This window comes from Aythya fuligula, chromosome Z (genome assembly GCF_009819795.1).
Source record: "Aythya fuligula isolate bAytFul2 chromosome Z, bAytFul2.pri, whole genome shotgun sequence".
NCBI classification, from domain to species: domain Eukaryota; kingdom Metazoa; phylum Chordata; class Aves; order Anseriformes; family Anatidae; genus Aythya; species Aythya fuligula.
The window spans coordinates 31,908,759-31,934,201 of NC_045593.1; the positions used below are offsets into that span (position 1 = coordinate 31,908,759).

The 25,443-nt window shown below is 34.9% G+C and overlaps 1 protein-coding gene across 43 annotated transcripts in view; it reads right to left on the reverse strand.

The window, feature by feature from the left end:
- The window catches only part of PTPRD (protein tyrosine phosphatase receptor type D), a 408,570-nt gene that overhangs the window by 163,704 nt on the left and 219,423 nt on the right, over window positions 1-25,443 (reverse strand). The window lies entirely within an intron of this gene.

A 25,443-nucleotide genomic window follows, 5' to 3' on the forward strand; every position in this document is an offset into this window, starting at 1 on the left:
GTGTAAGCTACCCATAACAGGCTATACAGTAGGAACTGATGCAAAAAAAGGTACTCAAGCAGTGTTTTTGGTAACTTACAGTGATCAAAATGTTGACACAGAACAGAAAGTTCATTAAAAAAGTGGCTACTTTACATAAAATGTATTAATTTGGCTTAGATACTTTATGCAGCTCATAATCATTAGATTTCTACTGTGGGACGTTCTAACACTGATATTGCTATCTTACTAGCATCCCTACTGTTTTATGTGAAATATTGAATTAGAATGCCTATCAACAACAGGAAAAAAACAATCTTCTTTACATAAGATAAATATTAAGCAAGTGTGATCATGCAGTGTACAATATGGCCATGGACTTAGGAGACTCAAGTTAAAATTCTAGCTTTTTTCACATATTACCTATGTGCTGTTGGTCTTAACATTTAATATCGCTGTACTTCAGGTGTCTACCTGTAGGATGGACCACAGTTTACTGCTAATATTGTGAGGATGAATGCACTGAAAGTTTTCAAAACACTGAGAAACTCTAGATCTTGGAATTACAAATAATATAGAATCATAGAATGATAAGGGTTGGAAGGGACCTTAAAGATCATCTTAAAAGTGGAACCTTCAAGTTCCAATCCCCCTGTCATAGGTAGGGATGCCACCCACTAGATCAGGTTGCCCAGGGCCTTGTCCAGCCTCTTCTTTATCACCTCCTGTGATGGGGCATCCACAACCTCTTTTGGCAACCACTTTTGGGAAACCACTGCCTCACTACCCTCTGTGTGAAGAATTTCCTGCTAACATCTAATCTAAATCTGACCTCTTTCAGTTTAAAAATATTCCCCCTAGTCCTATCATTATCTGCCTGAGGAAAAAGTTGCTCTCCATTTTTCTTATAGGCCCCCTTTAAGTACTGAAAGGCTGCATTGAGGTCTCCCCAGAGCTTTCCCTTCTCCAGGCTGAATATCGCCAGCTCTCTCAGACTTTTTTCATAGGAGAGGTGCTCCAGCCTCCAGATTAGCACATCTTCCATGAACATGATCAAATATCAAAGTTAAAGTAACAGGAAACTCATAGTGATCCTGAATCAATACACCTTTGTCAGTCAAAACACCCAGATATGGTCAAAAATCCTCAGCCAATCAATACTGAAATAGTAAGACATTCTAAACACAAGAGCAATTCACCTTAGGATAATACGCTCAAGCATGTAACACTGGAAGCACAGTGAGATCAGACAATTTATCATAACATAAATTAAAGCAGGTAAAACAATCTATTTGAATTACACCATCTTGGTCAACACTCCCATTAAGTCTGCAAATATATTTTTATTGCAAAATGAATGCTATTATTTCAGTTCAAAGAGGGAAAGCTAAAAAAAAAATAAAAATCAAGGAAGGTGATCAATACTAACTATAAATTGAGAAAGTTAACTTAGAAGAAATAGTGCAATGTCAACTGTTTGCATGGAAACTATGCAGTCTTTTCAAACTGTTTCAGGGAATTCTTTAGACCTTTCTGAAAAGTGTATATTAAACGAGTATACCCTATAAATCTTTGTAGTTCCTGGGATCTGTTGTTACTCACAGTTTCCTTAACCACTTGCAACACAAATGCACATGGATACTGCTCTAGTATATCAAACACAATTCTTCAGTAAGTACTTAATTTGTTAAAGCTAGTTCCTCCACTGAGCAGTAATTAAGTGTTAAATGCATGACTATCCATAGGATTTTCATAAAGACAGGTATGTTTCATGACTGTTTATAAACACAAAGTATTTACTTTGAGAATAACTGACAAGATTTGACTCCTGACACAGAACAAATATTTAAATCTATTTTTATGACCCCTTCCCTTCCCTTCCCTTCCCTTCCCTTCCCTTCCCTTCCCTTCCCTTCCCTTCCCTTCCCTTCCCTTCCCTTCCCTTCCCTTCCCTTCCCTTCCCTTCCCTTCCCTTCCCTTCCCTTCCCTTCCCTTCCCTTCCCTTCCCTTCCCTTCCCTTCCCTTCCCTTCCCTTCCCTTCCCTTCCCTTCCCTTCCCTTCCCTTCCCTTCCCTTCCCTTCCCTTCCCTTCCCTTCCCTTCCCTTCCCATACTGAAAACTCCAGAGTTACTTTTGGGGATACACAATTGTACAACAAAGATAATTTATCTTGAATACTAATAGGATGGAGTAGTAAAGAGCTTTCCTGTCTTATTTTTAATAAGGATAATTAAATTCCATCCATTCCTTGTATGCATAGAATCTCTTTGAATGAATGGTCTTCATTAAATTTTCATGAGAAACATCACAATGTAACGGATTCAAATAGCCAGAACTGTTATATTTTTGACAGTTGTGGCTTGTTTCCAATCTGGCTTTCAGGTATTTGGCAATAAAACCCAACATTCAACATAAAATGGGCTGTGGAAATAATGAAATTTCTAATTGGAGTGCTTATCACAGTGGTTTTAGTTTTTAAAATGATAATTGCTTTTCTTCCCCTAAGTTTATCAGTGATTTGTACAAAATTGTCTTTACATTTTGATGATAGCAAGTTTGACAAATCATCAAACACTGTACAACACAGCTGCGCATCGTATTAGCGAACAGTCTCAGTCACTGTAAGAGAAAAATAAGTATTACAAATTTTTGATACATTGATAGTTCTAAACTTGTACATAACGTGAAAAGACAAATATTTTTACTACTTATTAATATGCTCATTAGGCTCGAAACCATGCTATATGCCAATATTTCATATTCATATTCAGTTCTACTGAATTAGCTTCCAATTCATCAACAATTTTAATCATACTTGACCTTCTCAAGTACTGTCAATGGTACTGTCAATCTGAGAGGCCGTTAAAGGGCAGATTTCTTTGTCCTTGTGCGTGGTGAGTGATACATGTAATACATATCTTGCTTAGGACGGCATATGCAAGACATTTAGAAATAGAGCACATTCTTTGAATTTGTTAGGTGTGTTAACAGTGTGAGCCACTATGAAACAATGCATTCAATTACTGGTGTTAAGAGAATGCCTTTACTGCTGTGCTAGTATGATTTCCAGTTGATGAAAGGCCTCTACAAAAAATAATTTTAATTGAATCTATGATCTGAACAACACAGGATAGTTATCCCATGAATCCTTAAGAGAGGATGATACAAAACTACTTGCCTTGTTTTCTATCACAGTTCTTAGAAAATATTTCAAAACTTTTTCTTTGTGTATTTAGTCTGTTCAACACTGCTCATCTGTAAACAGTCTTCTCAAGATTCCTACATTAAACTCAGCATTTGTGTAAACACTAGTTTTGATGGAGTGTAATTTTGAAAATACCTCCATTTCAAGTTAAATTATGCTCTAACAAAAAGAAGCCATATTCAACTCTAAGTTTCCACAAACAAACAAAAACTAAAGCTCTGAACATAATTGTGGCTCAACTGTATATCACAAGCTCTGTTCTGCTCTAAACTATAATTGTTTTGTCTCATCTTCAAGGGAAAACATGTTATTGCAATCTCTTTTTATCAAATGATATAAATCTTCCAGAAGACTCTAGCAAATTCCAAAGCTATGTCTGTATGCTGTCAAGTCTACATGTATATAAAAGCAGGATCCAAAGAAGAGGACTTTATCCAAGTCTACTACATTACATTTGACTCTTCATGATAAATCTATCAATACAGCTAAAGGAAGAGAAACTGTTCCTTTAATCCGGCATTTATGACACCTTTAAATTTTGACTACTTTTCCTGTAAATAACTGCTTTCAGATCATTTCTGTGATCTACTGGAAACAAGAAAAGTGGCAGCTTACAGAAGCAAATGGGATCTTAAAGTCCTAAATTTTCTGCAGCTACCTTGCTGAATCTGTTTGACAATCAGTATTGTGATTTAATAAGAAAGGCAGAATGCTGTGAATAATTTTCTCAGATACAGAGCACTAAAGTAATGCTATGTTACGGGTATGAAGTGTACAAGTGAATTACCCAAAGAAAATTGTGCTGACATTGATTGAGGATTATGGAGTATAAAGGCAAGATAATAGCACCAGGGTCCAAGATAGTTGACATGAAAACTGGGTAATACTGGTGTTAAGTATTTTCTTCCATATAAACTATTTATATCATAGACACACCTGTGTTTCAGAATAAACACATTAACCTGTAATTTAATCTGTGTAATTTGCCTAGTTTAATCTATGTAATTTAACAAAGATGCATAGTCAAAGTATTTCACTGTGCCTTTTAAAATACACTGTCCTATGTGAAACAATTATTCTCTTTGTGGAAATGGGGGGAGGAACATTCTATTCAGAAAGAAAAAAAATAAATCTATTTAATCTATTTCAAGATTCACTGATGGCTTTGCCACTGGCAAATTTTATTCATTCTGTAGCTCACAGAATAAAAAGACACACATGGAGTATTCCCAGAATACACTATAGATACTGAAGATAAACTGCTGCAATAAAGTTTATTATTTCAAAGAACAGTGTAAATAAAGCTTTTATTTTCACTATTCCAGATGGCAGCAGCATATAATTTGCACTGTTTTGACATCATGACCATATTATTCAAAATCATTCTTCCTGCAACTGAACTGAAAGTGGGATTGAAAACAGTAAAATTAAAGAGAGTGGGGGAAAGATGAAAACCAACATTTTGCAGCAAAGCTGGTATTCTGCTCTACTAATAAAGAACTATGAAAAAAAAAAAAAAAAAAAAAACAAAAAAAAAAAACACAATAAAATAAAAAATAATAAAAACAAAGCAGTTTCTTATTATACATAAAAGACTAAGTTAGTTTGAAAAGATATGAGGAATAAGAAAAGTGTCAATTAATAAACATTATTCCTATTGAAATATTTTACAAAGTAAACTTTGCCAAAAAACTAATTATGAACAGACAATTAATTCTTTTTTCCAGGGTTCTTTGTTCAAAGCTGTTATATACAGATGGATACTTTTATTTAGTGGTGCCGTAGGTCAGTAAAAGCGGGAAATGGCTGTGTTGTAAGAAAATACATATTAAGAATATAAGGTGGCTGCTGTGATTCATCTTACATTTCAAGCAATTATACCACAAAGGAAGAGGAATTAGGCACCGATCAGAGCCAGTCAGTAAATATTCAACAAGAGACTAGCAGTCCATACAATCCCATTATAAAACATACATTTAAAAATACATTTTAAAATATCTTCAAGATGCATGAAGCATTTTTGATGCAAAAGAAAACAAATTTGTTTAGTAGCTCTATGCAATTACTCTGCAAATTGCAAAGTAATGTCTTTATAACAAAACATAAAGACACTTAGCCTGAACTACCATTTGTATGAATGTTGAAGCAGCAATTTCACATTGCATTAAGACAGTAAGCATTCATTGTTTTTAGAATTTAGCCTTAAACAAATTCTCTGTTTTAACAGATTAGTACATTGAGTCTTTGAAATTAGATATTTTCATAATGACATGAAAAGGGAAAAGGAATTTGTACTTTCTTAAGCTCTCAAAATCTGCTAAATTAAAGTTGTGCACAGCAAGTTCTTTCCAATATGACCTGTCCCACTCATGTGAACAGGTCACCTTTAATAGTGAAATACCTGCTGACAAGAATCAACACTTGGAGAATTCTCACTTATATAAGAAAAGCAAGCTTAAGAATAAAGAGTCATTCTTACTTCTGTACTCAGGCTAATTGCCATGGCACAGCATATCATCTGAATATCATATGCCCAAATTTGTCCGTTACTGAATTTCTGGATATTAGTTATGCTTAGTGGGAATGGAAAATAGAAGAGGTCATGTCCTAAAGAAAAGCAGGGAATCCAAGAATCCCTGCCAAATGTCCCTTTTTTAACATAAGGAGAGGATTCACCCAGATTTATTGTAATGAACCAAAGGCAGAGGACGTGAAGTATTTTGAGTGCACAATATCACATATTTATGGAAAGAAACACTAAACATCTGAAACAGAGAGGATACATCCTCCCATATATTTCTATATGTAAATGTCGTAAGAATGAAACCACGCATTTTGCACTGCTGAATAAAAGGCAAGTGCACAGCAAAGGAGAGCAATATGAATTTTAATGATTACGATTTCTAATTTGAGGTCTAGTTTCCAGACATGGTTAGGATTTAGATTACATTAAATCAGGGTTAAACTGGGAGCTTGCCAAGAATAAGGATTAGGAAAACACGATTGCCCTGTCTAGTCCATTTTTTAATGTATCTGTGCCTTTTTTTATTCTTTTTTTTTCTTCTCCTTCCTTTCATTTTAAAAATGAAGGGGGAAGAACAACAGCAGTTCTATGATGACTGCCTTTGCTTTAAGTATTTTACACATTTTACATGTTATGGTGTGGGCAAGTAATAAGATCAAGAATAGCTTAATATGTACACCAAGGCTCACTTCTCATGTTAGTAGTCTAAATATATGGATGGATCCAAATTACATAAGTCATGTTTTAAATCTCTGTTTTTTTCTCCTTTCTATACATTATTATTCTATGTTAAAATATTAATAAATACAAGAGACTTTTATTAGTAATTACCTCATATTCACTCAAGTATAAAACAACAAATCATCACAATAAACACATAACAAACTAGTTTGAACTGAGAAGGGGGCACAAGCATCTTTTTCTTTCTTCACAAAAGAGGAGAGCAAAAGTGAGTGGTTTGGGAGAGGACTTGGCAGATCAGGGGGTGATATTGTCCCCTTCTGCCTCCTTTGCCCCATTTGTACTAGATGTGTGAAACCTACAGGAATGATAATACCGCCTAAGACAGTGGGATGAACTCAGCTTGTGATTGTGACCATTTCTGTTACTGATGTTACACAGCTTTCAGATATGTTGTTTCCACTATGCTATAATTTTACTGAATGGTTTTTAATGCAGCCTACATACTCTGCAATCCAAGCTGACAAACATAAATGATACTAACTGCATTAATGTCACAGCTGCAAAATTTAAGGACCTGACAATGGAACTGGAGTGGATATACCATCAGCTTTATTTAAAATTTGTTTTCACATGAAAGTAATTCTAAAATGTTACATATAAATAATACTAAGTAGTATATAGTACATATATACCACATATACTATATATATATAGTATATAAATAATAATAAATAGAAATATATAAATAGAAATAAAATATTTACTTTATGAATACTATATATAAGTAATAAATAATATATAAACACTATGTAAGTAATATTGTAATACAATAAGTAATAATAAAAATTTAGTAAGTAATATATCCTTTTGGGATTTCAGCGAAGCTTACAATACTTCTCACGTCATTCTTCTTAACAAAGTGTCCAGCATACAGCTAGAAAAATACAATGGGTTAAAAATTGGCTGACAGGTTAGGCTCCAAGACAAATGGAGCTGTATCAAGCTGGTCAATAGTGGGGTTCCCCCAGGGCTTCATTTTAGGGCCAGTTCTGCCTAATATTTTTATAAATGATCTGGATGCAGGACTTGAATTCATACTAAGTATTGTGGTTTAACCCAGGCAGCAGCTAAGCACCACACAGTCATTCACTCACCCTCCCCCTTCCCTCTCTGGGATGGGGGAGAGAAATGGGAAAGTGAAGCCTGTGGGTTGAGATAAAGACAGTTTATTAAGACAGGATAATAATAATAATAATAATAGTAATAATAATAATAACAATAATAACAATAACAATAATAATAATAATAATAATAATAATAATAATAATAATAATAATAATGTGTACAAAACAAGTGATGCACAGTGTAATTGCTCACCACCCGCTGATTGATGCCAAGCCTATCCCTGAGCAGACGGCCCCCACCCCACCGTAGCTAGCCATCCCTATATACATGTATTGTTTAGCATGACATCAGACTGAGAAAAATAAATAAATAAATAAATGTCAGAAGAGACAATGAGCACTGGAGATGTGATTGAAGATTCATGTCCCTTGAAATTCATTAAGCCTTACATTAACATTGCTGGTACAAACTATGCACAGTTTTTCTGCATCTAATGCAGCATTCCTTTCATTAGTCAGAAGAACAAGTTTAAAACAGTCATAACACTTATATGACTACAAGTGAAAGGTGATTGTAATGGTGTCAATGAGTATTACTGCTAGATAAAGTAATTTCCTATTTGGTTTGGTTTTGTTTTCAAATCTTTCTACCCTATGAACACATGCATTGTAACTATGGAAATCCTAGATGAAAGAAGAAAAATATAGGAGAATAAGGCAATATGCTTTACAATTTCTTTCTAGTATTTGCAGAGAGAAGCCCAAATGCTGGCGATAATACAATGTGTGGAACCTTTGAACCTACATGAATGGAGGACACAAAATAAGTTCTTGTATGGGCAGATGGTGAAGTCTTTTCCCAGTGGCCTGGCCGTGGAGGGAATGGGTGTACTCTAGATCTCATTCCCCATATTTCTGAATATGAGGGAGGAGTCCCTCATCTTTCTTGCCCACCTATTAAAATATTCCCTTGCTCTCACATATACTGAGGGGATCCACTAATGCGGAAGAACTGGCGCGCGCACACACACACACACACACACACACAAAAGATATGGATTTTATTTTATTTTATTTTTTGGCTTCATGTGATTTTCACCACTGAAGTCAAAATAGTACAGAGGAAGTGTCAAGAAAAGGAAGTGAAAGGTATATTTTTCTTCTGAGGGAAACAAATTAATTTACTTCCATTCCAGAAGAAAACAGAAGAGCTTTCTGTGTAGAGGACACACACTGCTTAAAAACTAGCTTCCTCACAATTCTGTGTCCAGGTTATCATTACTACTGCCTGATAAATATCCTTTAATGAGCATGGAGTTACTTAGAAATACAATACATTACACCTTCACTTAGTAATATATATGTGGCTTACAACATATAAATCATAACATTAAAATAAATAAATAAAAAAACATTGATTATTTCTAAAACCTATGATAGCTAACACTTCTAAGGTTTTCTTCTCAAAAAGACAAAGATACGCTATGTCACAAACACTTTTTCTGAGGATTATTTTGCTACCCTAAAAATATCAGAGACTTCTTCTACATGAAATACTGCTGCTGCCAGAAATTGAAATGGGACTAGTCTAGGATTTAACATGTTTTGCATTTAATAGGAAGTACTGCTTTCAAAGCTGACAATGTCTGTACCATGAGTCATTGTGTGAAAGAAAACTCAATATCCACTCATGCATCCTAGGATGACAGAAGTCTGTCTCTGAAGCAGGAACAGAGCACTTGGTGATCCAAGGCAGTGCTCTTTCTGATCTGTTCAGAACTAGCATTTGTGTTCTTCCAAAGCATTTTTCACAATACCACATGGCTTTTAAAGACCTATTGTGAACCATTGTGAACCAAGCTCAAGCAGGTTTTCTGGAAGACTGAAAGAGAGAGTATTTTAAAGATGATGTATTTTAAAGATGATACTTTCACATTTGTCTGGCAATAGCAGCTAATATTTCTCATGGAACAGTAAATCAGGAATGACTTGGGGATTCATTCACAGGATGTTGAACATAGAACAAAACAGGACTCACTCAGCTTTGCTACAACTCTTGCTGCAATTTAGTCAACAAATTGTACTACAAATTATATTGTCAGTAATCTGAACTGAGATTTTGTTATTAAAAAAAAAAAAAAAAGTTTTTTAATAGAACTGTTTTATAGCCTGAGCTCAAGAATAACACACGTAATCCCATCATAGTCATCTTAAATAGTCATGAAATCCAATGTTACCTCTAAAAAATACAATGACATCAAATCCTGTGACAGGCAGCATAAAATGAAATTTATTATAATCTAGTCAGACTGAATACTTCCAAATTATACATGAAAACTCTCTTCAGCAATATTTGTGAGCATTTACTTACTAAATATTAAATTGCTTTTATGTATAGTACATGTAACCATTTTTCATTTTTCTTTCAATAAAATTTTCTCACCAACTTTTATCTAGCTGATCAAAGATGAACCTAAAAATGCGCTGTCTACCAAAAAAAAAAAAAAAAAAAAAAGGAAAAAAAAAAAAAGTGGAGAGGTGGTGGTATTTATTTTACTTTATTTTTTATGAAATAAATTTATACAAATGAAAAAAGTCCTTTGTTAACACAGGTACAGTAGTGAATCAGTTCCAGTAGAATAAAATGGACTGAATCATAAACTGAAAGAATTAGATACTCTGTGTAGCTGGAAGTTATGGGCCCAAATGCATGCTGAGATAATGTTCAAGCAGATCAATGTGGTGGCTGGAAGGCTAGGAGTAACATGCAGGGCTAAGAAAAATGAAGTAAAAATATGCAAAGGAATAGAAAGTTTTCATGTTATGAAAATTATTTATTTGCGAAGTCATCACAAACTGTTCTGTTAATGAAATTAATGAAGTAAAACAGCTATAGAGAGCCAGTTCCTGCCTTTAAACAGACAGTCTGAGAGACTAAGCTTAGCATAGCAATGTATGTGTTGAGGATATAAGAAACAGTGTAAGCACAAGAAGCTCTGCATATGGTAAATTATATAAGTAAGATGCAGATGAATAAAAAACAAGAAGAATACATATATAGGAATCTGAGAGACACTATTCCACATAAGCAACACAGTTGACTGAGAGTACCAAGGTTGTGTCTGAGCTCAACAATGCAACTGTTTTTCCTTGAATTTATTAGCAATAACAAGGGTCATCTGCTATATAACCAAATACAAAACTCATTTATTTTATAGAAAAGGGATCAAAATAATTTCCCTGTAGAATGGAGAGGTAGTCAGGAAGATTACTACATGCACTCTTTTGAAGTATTTGGGAGTAGGTCAGATATTATAGTAACTGAGAAAATTTCTGCAGCTAGATTAATATATAGCATATAGTCTTAATTTAAGACTACACAATAGCGTTTTGGTATATTGTACTTTGGGAAGACTGTAAAAATCAATCTTTACATTCTTCCGCTTTTAATTAATTAATTAACCATATTCAGGTATATTATTTAAATAACTGTGATGACATAATCTGCTCTGAGTATTACCTTACCTTGAAACATATTAGGGATTATAAAAAGTGGGTTTGGTTGCTTTTGAATTTCAGGTAATTTATCTCATTTGGCAAATGGGGAAAACTTCTTTCTAATATGTAGTTTACATATATTTTTTCTGTATGTGTATGTGTTCTTGCTTTATGTACTGCACTCCTAGAAAAAAAAAAAAAAAAAAAAAAAAGTCTGTCTGAACTGTTTTTCCTGATGTATTAAAATGATTCTTAAAAAAACAAGGCGGGGTGGAGGGGGAGGAAGCAATGTTTAGTATGATGCATCTAAGCCTGCATGGAGGTCATGTAATAAACAGGACCATAAACACTCTTATCTCCATAGCTCCACCTTACCATCATAATTCCCTTTAGAAAACCACAAATAAGCTCCCCTGGAAGAGAACCACCAAAACCTTTAACAAAACCATTTTCTTAAGTTTGGGCTTCAAAAATCTTTATGCTTCTACAAAGCAAAAGACTATTCTTTCTTTAGTTTTCAATTTTTGTAAGCCATTAGGCCAAAATTTTCCAAGATACATACTCGAGTTTACTATGTAATGTAATATTTTTGTATTTAGTAGCTAGGTTTGCATAATTGTCAGTATCATTGAAATCATGGCTGAAGGAACAGTTCTGCAAAATTCTTGCCTAAACATGAGGGGAATCTTCTCCTGCACCAGAGTGTCTGAAGCTTTTAGAAACTATCAGCAAGTACCCAGCAAATTCCCATATCTCTGTTGTTGACTGTGATCGTCCTTACCACCTCATTATGACACCCCCTAGCCTCTAATATGATCTTTATGTCCTGTAGCCCTTCTCAAGTGACAATCTCCAGTAGTGGTTGTAATGGATATGTCTAGTTGTGATGGCTGCATCTGGATCAAAGCGGATTCAGGGGAGACGGACTGGGCTCCCCCAAGGGCTAATTTAAGCAAGGCACCCACCTACCCACCGTGCTGGTATATATGCAACTCAAGCCAAATTTGGAAGAAATTAACATCTGCAGTTGACATTCAAATATGACTATAAGTCAATCACTTTACCCATAAATAGTAAGCAGCCCAAGAGCCCTTAGAGGTCTCCTGCCTGGTAGTGGGCTGCATGGCAGGATCTTCCCTTGGTTAGGGACTCTTCTTGAGGTTACACCTGCTGCATGGATCCCTTACTCTTCAATGTTGAGAAATTCCTTGCCACAGCAGATCCTCACTGAGTGACTAATAGCTTGCTTAACTTTGTAAGCTTCACTTAGATTATTACTGAAATTAATTGTGCACATATAATCCTTTAGATACAACTTCTGGCCAAGTCTGGGACTAGGATTGGATCCAGCCACACCTAGGATCCTCTAAGGAGGAGATCAGATAGCAGGGAGGTCCTCTCTGAACCTTGTGACTCAACAAGAGGGTATCCCCTGTGCATCTCATTTAGCCTTTCTTCTACACAGTAAATAGCCTAGTGTCATCACTGGATCTTGAAGTCATGTAAGCTTTGATAAATCACTACTTTATATCAATAAAACATATTGCTGCTTCTCTCTTCTAAATAAAATGCATATCAATTCCATCTGTGACACTCATACAGTAAGTAGGATAGCATGAACTACTGATGATAGCTTAGATCTTCAAAAAAAAAAAAAAAAATGGTTTTGCAGACTTCTCTCCTACTGGAGTCTCAAACAAATGACAGCAAGCACACCTAGGTGTTTCTATCAGTTTTAAATAAACTTACATAGACCATCTTTCTCACTACTAAATCTCCGAAAAAAAAAAATAAAAAAATCTTGACCACCAGATGTAGTATATTTAAGATATTTCACACATAAATTTAGGTACAAATTCTGTACTTCCAGAAAACTGCATAAAATTTCCTTAGAAAATTTCTGACATTAGTCTCTGAAAAGCAAAAATGCATCCAAATATCAAATTCAAAGTAACTTGTGTAAATTCTGTGATTTTTTCTGAGTACCTAGAATTAGCTACAGAAGCTTTCAGAGATATCATTGTCTTTCTTTTTAACGAATGTAACAGCAAACATTTTAATACATATTATTTAAGTAATATGATTTTGAAAAGAATCAGGCTTTTCCATTATAGTGAAAAAGGGGTACAATTAGAGATTGGTACAGCTCAAAATAATTAGAGAAGATTTTTCAAATATCATAATGAACTGCCTTGCTTTTGTTTTCATTATTTAATTTGATTGTATGAAAGACAGGAAAAGCATTCATGTTGTACACTTGAGTCCAAAAAGCACCTGCTCCAAAACATTTTAGATAATGTGATAAAATCAATGCACATTAAAATAAGAACTTTCAACTTCAGTTTTGCATCATCCTGTAAGATTGATACAGTGAGATTGCCTAACTGTTGAAATTGTGAAAAAAAATATTGATCAAGTGATCATAAAACCAGGCAGTCTGTATCAAATAATCACATTCAGAAAATTATTTCTTGATTGGCTGCCCATGGCTTGCTTTATTTATTTATTTATTTATTTATTTATTTTTATGACATGATTTATCTTAAAGAAAATGAGTAGTCTCACCAAGAAAAATCACTGTAATTGAACTACTTATATACTCATGCATGTTCCTGAAATGTCATATTTTCTCTATTTATTGCTTTTTTTTTTTTTTTTTTTTTTTTTTTTAATGGGCTGTTTTATATAGTGCTTTTCTTCTGCTACATAAATGAATCAGATCACTCACAAACCTCCTTCCCCCCAAAAAATGTTATGTGCAATATCAATATCAATATCATGGGTATCAGTGAGATTAACTTGCATTTATATGCTGTTTTGCTATCTGCCTGAAGATTCATAAAACACTGTTTAGATGTTATGGTGAATACTACAAAAATTTTGACATACATCATCAAGAACACTTAATTTCATTGTGCTATTTGGGCTAGCTCTCATCCTAAACAGATACAGCACTGCAGAGAAGTAAATGATTACTTTCTAATGTCACAGGTAGAACATGAAAGTCATTTAATGCATATTCATAACACTAAGCATCAACTTTCTTAGAGCTTGAACAGGTAGCTGCTTTATTCAGGCAACAATGAAAAACAGTTACTGCAAGACTAACATGAAAGAACCAAAGTTAATTTTCGAGTTGATGTTTAGGCTGTGCAGACAGACTAGCATGCATACACATAAATTCTGATTAGAATTATCATGGAATTTTATCAACCCTCATGGTTAATAACTCTCCTTCACAAATGGCACCAAGTTTCTAGCACGTATCAGAGAATTATAAAATCATTAAGTTTGGAAAAGACCAACAGGATCATCTGGTCCAACCACCCTGCTACCACCAATATAAACCGTCTCTAATTACCATGACCAAGCTTTCCCTGAACACCGCCAGGGACAGCGACTCCACCACCTCCCTGGGCAACCCATTCCAATGTCTGACTACTCCTTCTGAGAAGAAATGTCTCCTATTTCCAACTTGAACCTTTCCTGGTGCAACTTGAGTCCATTCTCTCTTGTCCTATTGCTAGTTATTTGCAAGAAGAGGCTGACCCCCAGCTCTCCACACCTTCCTTTCAGGTAGTTGTAGAGAGCAGTAAGGTTTCCCCGAGCATTCTCTTCTCCAGACTAAGCAACCCCAGTGCCCTCAGCCAATCCGCACAGGACTTGTGTTCCAGGCCCTTCATCAGCTTCATAGACCTTTTCTGAACACTTTCCAGGGCCTTGATTTCCTTCTTGTAGTGAGGAGCCCAAAACCGAACACAGTACTTGAGGTGTGGCCTCACCAGAGCTGAGTATGGCGGGGGGTTGATCACCTGGTCCTGCCGGCTACACTATTCCTGATACAAGCCAGGATGCTGTTGGCCTTCTTGGCCACCTGGGCACACTGCTGGCTCATGTTCGTTTGAGCATCAGTCATCACCCTCAGATCCCTTTCCTCGGCACAGATTTCCAGCCTCTCTGCTCCGAGCCTGTAGCATTGCATGGGGTTGTTTTTACCAAAGTGCAGGGTCCGGAACTTAGCTATGTTGAACCTTATCCCATTGGCCTCTGCCCATTGACCCATACTGTACATGTCCTTCTGCAGGGCCTTCCAACCTTCCAGCAGATAGAGACTTCCCCCCCAGCTTGGTGTCATCTGCAGACTTACTGAGGGTCCACTCAAATACTCAGATAGATATCTATGTATTTGTTTTATCTTAATCAGAAGATTAGCACCTAGTATCACCATTTCCTTTAGGAGCTATGTGTTAGTTGGTCTAACTTTGTTATTAAGAGATTGTAAGATCAAAACTTCACAGCTGGATATTGTAGGGAACTAAGCAAACAAATACTTTCTCAGTGAGTATGAGATGTTAGTTTAATAATTATGAGAACAAAACACGTACTGTTTCTATTCTTCTTGTGATGTGCACATAATTAAGGAGTTGGAGAAGTGCATCAAAAAATAGATATTGTAAAACCTAGAATTCATTTTTAATACATGAAAACAATATAACACCTGCTTCTAAGAACCCCTTACACAACTTACATGTATATGCTCTAAAAATTGAATAGTACCTGTATTGATACTATTAATTATGTTAAAATTAAAATATTTGAACACTTCATATGAGTTTTAATGTTCTATAAATTGAATAGCACCTTTATCAATGCTATTAATTGTGTTAAAACTAAAGCATTCATTTTTTACTGATTTTATTTTACTATGTTAGTGTTCTCAGTGATTTCTGGTGTTCCGTCTGTACGTGAATTTATTTTCTTATAGTAAATTTCTCTTTTACCTTTCCATATTTTTCTCTATAGTAGTGTAACCAGTTATTTATGACAGAAGCCTTTTTCTATAAGACTCTTAGAAGAGACTTATTTGAGTTTTATGCTGTGGTCTTCTTCATATTTTTACTCTGGAGATAACTATCTTTTTAGAACCTGTTTTCCTTTTTTTCTTTTCCTTATTTTATTTTATTTTATTTTATTTTGTTTTGTTTTGTTTTGTTTTGTTTTGTTTTATTTCATTGCTTTCAGTAGAGGAATCCTTCCATCAGTGTTTGGTCTTCTGTTCAAACCTGCCTCCCCAGAGAGTTATAAATACTTGTCAATCTCCCAAAAGCAAAGATGAGAATTTTAAGTACTTCCTTTGTTTTAGCTGCAAAGTTAACTCTTTTTCTCTCTCACATTGGTAAGAAACAATTTCTCTTGAACTTGCTGTTGCTTTCATTTTTTGGTTATTTGCCTAGAACCTTGGAGGCTCCAAGGCTTTTTAGCTACTGAGGACTACTCTGCCAGTGCAGTACACTTTCTACTCAAATGTATGGTGCTGATGTATACTTTCTGTTAGTGTGTTGAGGTGAAAGCTTTGCTGCTAGTATATGCACTGTTTGTGCTTAGCACCAGCAGAAATTAAGACTCAACAAAGATTTTACTGAAGGTTATGAAGTTCTGGTGAGGATGGATCCCTTTATTCCCAAGACAACAGCTTTCTCAGTTTCATTGTTGCTTTAACTATGATAGCCCAACTCTCTATTTACAGCACTGAATTTGGTGGCACCATTACCATCTCTAAGTGTGACAATTCACTTTTCCATTTCTTAGCCTATTTGTGGCATGAAGATAATGAAGCTCCTACCTCTGAAGATGGTTAGAAATTGTATGGGTGCACACTGAATTGTAAGAGGTAGGTACACAGAATAATTACAACACCACCTATGCTTTCTGCCTTTCTAAAAAATGTTCTTCATGTGGGACAGCTATGTTCTCTCACTATTTGGTAGGAAAAAAAATAAATAATAATGGTGTGTGCCAGCTCACCACAATATATAAGTTAAAGGACTGTGAATAGAACTCTTAGAAGAATTGGAAACATGCACTTCCAAGTGAAGTACTGACAAAGATTCAACATCTGCAATATGACTACACATGTGAGATACCTGCAGTCAAACTCAAACCAACCTAATGATTACATCTGGATGCAAATGCAAAAATTTAAACACGATGAAGACATATATGGCACTTAAAAACCAAACCAAACAAAACCAACCAAACAAACAAAACCAAAAATAACAAAAAACCTTATTTTTTTTTCTGAGCAGTGAATGTAATATGAGAACAATAACTTTCACAGATGTTGTCATGCTATGATTCCCAAATTGAATGAAAACATATTTTCGTGTGTTTTTTTTTCCACTTTTTTTTTTTTTTAATCTAGCTAGTAATAGAAAATTATGAACAAGTGCTGCATTCTCTTTCTCTTGTATACAAATGTATACTAAATGCTAGACAGTGACACCTCATTTCAGTGATCTTAATGAAGAACTTTGTAAATGATCATCAGATAGCCACAAAATGAAAACATATATATATATATATATATTTATATATATATATATATATATATATATTCCGAAGTCACATTCCAGGATTTCTAGAATTATTTCTTAACATGCTTCATGTTCACCCTAAATTAGTGTTATATATTGGGGGAAACGCTGTTTTTGATATATTCAGGCACAGACTACTGTTTGTGAACTTGAAACTCAGAAATTACAAGAACACAGAAATTGATATATAAACCTATAGAATCATATAGAAGATTAGTGTTACTAATCACCTTAAATCAGAACATTATAGATAATACATTTCATTTATTTCTTTATTTATCATCTCCACAGAGCAAAAAATCCTTCTAGAAACAGTATTAGAGATTTTCAAAAATATTCAGAAAATAAAAAAATGTATCCTAGAAGCAGCTAACTATACTTTGGGCTGACTTCTGAAAGTCAGTATGTCAGTACTGTTTTAATGAAGAAAAAACTGAAAGATTGATGACCAATTTAACAGTCTGTAGAGAAACTACATACTAGAAAGGATGGGGTTCTCTATCCAGCACTTAGTACACCCAATCACATAAACAAATCAGCTTCATGTAGACTGCTGTTGAGTTTAAAGTAAGGAAAAAGGACTGGATGATGGAAAAAAATTGACAGTTTCCCCGACTGGATTTTGGGAAAAAAATATTCAGATTGGATAAAATGAACTTCTCATTAGCATGGCAGATGTTAGCCAAGGATATCTGCTTCTGTATTTTGTACTCTGGCTAGGCAGAATTTCCAAGGAGTCCTGTAGACTTCTATCCTGGACTGGTTTAAAGACCAACATCTATGAAAAAATAACCCTTTAATAAGCAAATGGCCAGGAATGAATCAAACCGTGAGATAAATTTAAAAACACATTGGGCAATGCTGCAAAACAAAATCTGAATTCATATCAAAAGACAATTCATGCACTAAGAAATGCTTTCAGAATCTATCAAATAGCTCTGTAGTTCATTTTCACAGCCAGCTGGTCTATCACAAGGAAAAACAAAACAAAACAAAACAAAACAACAACAACAACAACAAAATCATATTCTCTGCTTAATTATTGCTCATACATGTGAAATAAATGTGTTCTATCTAAGCTTTTCACTCAAATTACCACTCAATACCTCTCAACAGTAATCTCATTCAAAACATCGATAGAATCAGGGCTGAAGCATCTCAATTTTTCCCAAGATATGGAAACCGACCTCTAAAGGCATTGCAATTGAAAAATAAGAACTCTTGAATTTCTCAGTGCTCCCTGTGAGATACAAGAGTTCAAGTAGTTCATCTGGTTTAAAATCCTCAACATTTCTTGCCAATTAACTCAATTTGACATAACACTAAAAATCTGGATTTTTTTTTTCCCCCAGATATCTTAGAAAACGTTACTGTAACTCACATCACCAAATTAACTATAGGCTTTGTGACAGACATTATTGGGGTAACCCTACCTCCAGTTGGTAACAGGCAACAGAATCTGTTGATCCCATTTACCTCGTGGTTTGTCTACACTAATGACTGTTTTGTTTCCTGCTAGGTTAAGGAAAGACACTTCTCCTGGGGAAGGATGTGGACTGTCCAAGACTGACTTTGAAAAATATTTCAACAGCTCAATTTTTTTGGGTAAGTGTAACACATTGCTATATTCTCCAGAATATCTCATTCTTACTTTGGAAGATATTTAATTAAACATGTTCTGAACTAAGGTTCTAATGCCTTTAAAGGTCAGTTTTCATCTTCAGTTTTAATGCCAAAGGTCATATTTTTGATGGTAATTTGTGTCAATATGTGCTTTTTCTCTCCACACAAATCAATACAATAAAACATCCCAAGCAAGCACCTCCAGCAAATAGAGTGCTTCTCCATACGCTGAAAAAAAAAGGAAAACAAAAAGAATCCAACCAAACCAAACCCTATATGGACTTGGAAAACAATTATAATGTTATTGAGAACAATCGTTTTCAGCATAGTAACACAGGAATACAGCATATTCATTACAACTTCTGTGCAGTGATCAGACTGCACAGAGTGCACAATCATAGATCAGCACATTTAGCTCCTTGATCATATCTTTATCAGGAACTTCTTTTTGTCTCTAATTACTGATATTATTCTTCCCCTGTAGATTCTTTATCAGGCTTTGTGAATTTAATCAGTATCACTGCATTCCCCTGTAATTACATTTGAGCACATTCTGATTTTAACCTTACTATGGTTCAAACTGATATCACAAGAGCTGATCCTGAATTTTAAGCTTGAAATTTCTATAAAATCTAACAGTATACCATATTTTACAATCAACTTCTATAAGAGATCGTGATTCATACAGATTCACAGCCTGAGGTTCTCTGGCTACACTGAAAGGCAAAATGCAGAGAAAAGGGGTGTTTCAAGTTGAAGACTCCTATTAAATTAGAATGCCTTGTCAATGACAATGAAAATAAAAAAAAATATTATTCATATTCCAAACATGTAAAGGCAGTTCATCTCTACACATGTTGACCATATACTTAGATAGACATGTAAAAGGTTCTATAAACTGATTTTCATATGTGAGATTTTTAATTACTTGGCTGCATTTTTTTTAGTGAGTAGGTGAAAGAGATTTTCTGTCTGTAACTTTTGAAAAGGAGATAATACAGTGACAGCTGTTCTGAAAATATACAGAAGGAATACAGCAGGGTTCCTCCAAAACCACGGGTGACCTGAAAAAAAAAATCTGTCAGGACTAATTTGTTTTTCTCTACAAGAAGCTACATGACAAAAAAAAAAAAAAAATAAAAAAAATCTTCACATGCATTATCATCTTCAAATACTCATTTAAAACAGTGGTGAAAGAAGTCAGACAAATGTTCATAGTGGACTTTCTAAACTAAAAAACATCATGGCACAAAGTGTATTTGTTTTCTGTACCTCTCAAGGAATACTCAAGGAAATCTCATTTTTACTGCAACATGCTGACAAGATAAGTTCAGGAAATAGCAACCAAACTTATGAGGCACCTGAATGAAGTAATTCATTGTACAAGCTTATGGGACTAATGTTAATGCTCTCTTAGGAGATAACAAAAATTAATAGCAGTTCAGGAGGCAGACAATGACCATAAAAGGAAGATGTGTATGGGATGATAAAGTCTTTCACTCAGTCATAAACAGCATCAGAAGACAGCTTGAGAGGAAGCGCTGGCTTCCTACGAAGTCTAATTTAATTACAGGGATAGTGTATTAGTGCATATTAAAAAAAAAAAGAAAAAAGAAAAGAAAAGAAAAGAAAAGAAAAGAAAAGAAAAGAAAAGAAAAGAAAAGAAAAGAAAAAAGAAAAAAGAAAAGAAAAGAGAAGAAAAGAGAAGAAAAGAGAAGAAAAGAGAAGAAAAGAAAAGAAAAGAAAAGAAAAGAAAAGAAAAGAAAAGAAAAGAAAAGAAAAGAAAAGAAAAGAAAAGAAAAGAAAAGAAAAGAAAAGAAAAGAAAAGAAAAGAAAAGAAAAGAAAAGAAAAGAAAATGGTAATATAACAAAAACAGTGTTTATTCAGTGGCACAATATATATACAAAAACAGAGAGTAAATGATAAATACTTCAACATGCTCAAAAGTGCTTTCTAAATTCATAAATTTGTTTATTATTTAGTCCTGGCGTTAAAGATTGTAACCAATCTGCAGAAGCAAGCCCCAAATTTCCCGTTTTGATATTTCAGGATAGTTTGTGATTTTGAGTCAGAATATGCATTCCTAATATCCTTTTAATCAAACTGTCTAAAATATATATTATTTTAAATCATGGTTCAAAAGTGTATTATGAATTTATTTTATTAGTTTGGAGATTTACTTTCACTTATGTTGTTGATGTTACTTTGGTATTCTGTCATTAGAACTGTAATAGCAAATGTGAGCAACTCAGTAATGGGTAGGAGCAATAAAAGGTTTATTATATAAATTCTGATGACATACTATGCTTTCTGGGCCATGAAACTGGGTATTTCTATCCAGTGAGTATCTTGTATCAGTAGATTAATAGCTGTATTTTCTCTAGTAGCTTTTATCTATTCTATTGTAAAGACTTTGCAGCAAGAACAGTGTCACTGCATGAGCATGTAGAGTGTCCAGCACAACAGTGTTTCAATCTTTACTGGAAACATAGAGAGCTATTGTAATAAAAATACAATATTTGTTGATTGAAATATTAGATAAATATATTACAGCCGATGAGACCATACTATTCTCTAAAGAGTTTTTGAATCCACTATTCTTTCCTTTTTGTAAAACCTTAGTGCTTTTTGTGACAATGGAACATTTTCATTCATTCCACAGTGGAGCAAATGCAAAATAATGACTTAATATATGATAAGAGTATGGCTAGTGAGAATAGCTCTATTTTGGTAAATAAATTACTTTGAGCTATCACATGCCCCAAAGTAAATGGACAGCTGCAACAGTTTTCAGAAAGCTATTAGTGTGCAAAGATAAAATGATGTACTTTCTCATAGACAAAAGCTTGGCACAATGGCCAAAACAGCTGATTTGTTGGATTCAAGACTTCACCCAGGCTGCCAAGAAAACTGTTTAACTTTACCTTTCAAACAGAGATACGAGAATCTGACACAATTTAAAAGGCTATTTCTGGGCTGTCAATCAGAGCAGGACAAGAGATAAATACTGTATTTGCAAGTTATCGGGAACTTGCCAAATGTAGACACAGAAATTAGGCTGCTATGTTACTCTATGAAATTTGGACTACATAAATATCAGAAAAAAAAGAAAAAAAAAAAAAGGCAAGGAAAGCAATTGCTAAAATAAGGACTTCTTGTATCAGGTATCAAGTCATAATACAAAAATGTGTATGGGATTTTTATTTTTTTTCCCCACTGATTTGCACTGATGAATGATTAAATAAAACAAAATCATCTACTGAACAATATTACTCAAAGTAAGAAAAGGAAAATCATAAACAATTACCTTCTATTGTCTAGTGGAGACCTCATGCTTTGTCTCAGAAAAACTAGCATAAAAAATTCAGTTGTGTTGTTCGGTGTTGTTTTCCAACATGGTGAGATGTAGAATCACTTTTGCTAAAAATAAAATTGTATCATTGCAATAACTTTTATTTTATTTATTTCTTTATTTATTTATTTTGGTGTTTTTTGAGAAGTGACTTTGGAGAACAAAAGATTGCATTGTGATTTTTAATGTTCTGTAAAAATAACTAAATATATCTAAGTTTTAGTGTGATGGAAGAGAGAATATTCTATCACATAGAGATTTGATATTCATGATCCTACCTTATCAAAAGGACTTTGTCAAAAAGGACTTGGGTTCAATTTGCTTCATTCACAATCCTTCCTTATAATCCATTCTTAATCATGTTTTATTGTAACATTTTAACTATTCTTCACCTGTGATCATACACATACTGTACTCCTTTATATCTCCCCATCCTAAAGTTACCGATATATATGCCCACATTTTCTACTGTTTGTTTTTAGATTTTCAAATTAATGAACATTTTATAAACATCTTTAGTTAGAAATTAACTCAATTTAATTTTAGCTAAAGCATTTTGTAAAAGGAAAGGTTAGAAGAGGAATGCGCATTTCCATAGTCTAATAATTCTATTAAGCAACCTATTGTCTCTTTTCATTCCAGTTCATCTGTTTCATGGCAATTAAATATCAGCATGTATTTCTAGAATAACATTATGGAGAGGCCAGTTAACCAAGGACTAATTCTAAAGCAGAAGGTTCATATAATGACAGAAAGACAAACCACAAAATAAATGTAAATCTGAATATCACTGAAGTGTGATAGAAATTTTGAAGAATAAATATTATTCAGAGAGAATTAAAGCAAAATATCATTCAGTATTTTATACTATTAAAAGAACTCATCATCTGCCATCATGGAAATAGTTTTATCTATTACCATCAGTCTGCTAATTCTTCAATAATAATTTCTTACATAAATTTCACCCTTCTTCTTCCTTCTCAAACAAACAAACAAAAAACAGCATATGCATGTTATCACTTTGTTTACAATTTTTGTGTACAGTATATGCTGTTTTCTGTCTATGCTAATAGAATAAAAAGATTGATAAATGTTATAATTGATAGTAACAACTTTGGGAAAAATTTGTAATTCCAATTATCTTAGTTACATGCCTTTTTACCTACAGCCCAGACTGATCTATGAGCTTGCCTTTTGCTATCAACAAGGTTAAAAAACTTTCTCTTCTCCTGTCACGTTCTGTACTGTTCTGTCCTGTCCTGTCCTCTCCTCTCACCATGTTTCTCTATTCCTTCCTTCCCACCATGTCTCTCTATTCCTTCCTTCCTTCCCTTCCCCTTTTTTCCCTCCCCCCCATTCTCTTCCTTCCTTCCTTCCTTCCTTCCTTCCTTCCTTCCTTCCTTCCTTCCTTCCTTCCTTCTTTCCTTTTTTTTTTTCTTTTTTTCTTTTTTTCTTTTATTGTCTTTATACAATATGAGCTAAGCTTCACATATTATCTTAGGGTGGTAAGAGTTAGAGCAAATCTTCAGTTACAATTGGTATGGTTATAGCTGAAGAAGGTTGAGAACAGTAGGGTTACAGACAATTGATGCCCTGAGTGTCCTGGTTTCAGTTAGCACAGAATTAATTTTCTTCCTAGTAGCTGGTGGAATGCTGTGTTTTGGCTTAGAATGAGAAGAGTGCTGATAACACCCCGATGCTTTAATTGTTGCAGAGCAGTGCTTATACTAAGCCAAGGACATCTCAGCCTTTGCTCTGTCCTGCCAACGGGCAGGCTGGGGGGTGCAGTAAGAGCTGGGAGGGGACAGACCCAGGACAGGTGACCCAAACTAGCCAAAGGGGTATTCCATACCATCTGACGTCATGCTAAACAATATATAGGGGTGGCTAGCCGGGGGGAGGGGGCCGGACTGCTCGGGGTTAGGCTGGGCATCGGTCAGCGGGTGGTGAGCAATTGCATTGTGCATCACTTGTTTGTACATACTATTATTACTTTCGTATTATCACCATTGTATCATCATCATTATTATTATTATTATTATTTTCCTGTCTTATTAAACTGTCTTTATCTCAACTCACGGGCTTCACTTTCCATTTCTCTCCCCCGTCCCAGAGAGGGAGGGGGGAGGGTGAGCGAACGGCTGCGTGGTGTTTAGCTGCCAGCCGGGTTAAACCACGACAGTCTTTTTGGCGCCCAACGTGGGGCTCGAAAGGTTGAGATAACGGCAGATCTGACCAGAGTGTGTTAAACTAAAATTGGTATAAGTATTAGACCTGCAGTACATCGATGACATTATTGTGTGGGGTGACACAGCAGAGGAAGTTTTCGAGAAAGGGAAGAAAATAGTCCAAATCCTTCTGAAAGCCGGTTTTGCCATAAAACAAAATAAAGTCAAAGGACCTGCACGGGAGATCCAGTTTTTAGGAATAAAATGGCAAGATGGACGTCGTCAAATCCCAATGGATGTGATCAACAAAATAACAGCTATGTCTCCACCAACTAACAAAAAAGAAACACAGACTTTCCTAGGTGTTGTGGGGTTTTGGAGAATGCACATCCCAAATTACAGTCTGATTGTAAACCCACTCTACCAAGTAACTCGTAAGAAGAATGAGTTTGAATGGGGCCCTGAACAACGACAAGCCTTTGAACAAATCAAGCAGGAAATAGTCCATGCAGTAGCCCTTGGGCCAGTTCGAACAGGACCAGATGTAAAGAATGTGCTCTACACTGCAGCCGGGGAGAACGGCCCCACCTGGAGCCTCTGGCAGAAAGAACCTGGGGAAACTCGAGGTCGGCCTCTGGGGTTTTGGAGTCGGGGATACAGAGGATCTGAGGCCCGCTATACTCCAACTGAAAAGGAGATATTGGCAGCATATGAAGGAGTTCGATCTGCTTCGGAGGTGGTCGGTACTGAAGCGCAGCTCCTCCTAGCACCCCGATTACCGGTACTAGGCTGGATGTTCAAGGGAAGGGTCCCCTCTACGCATCATGCAACTGATGCTACATGGAGCAAGTGGGTTGCACTGATTACTCAGCGGGCTCGAATAGGAAACCCCAGTCGCCCAGGAATATTGGA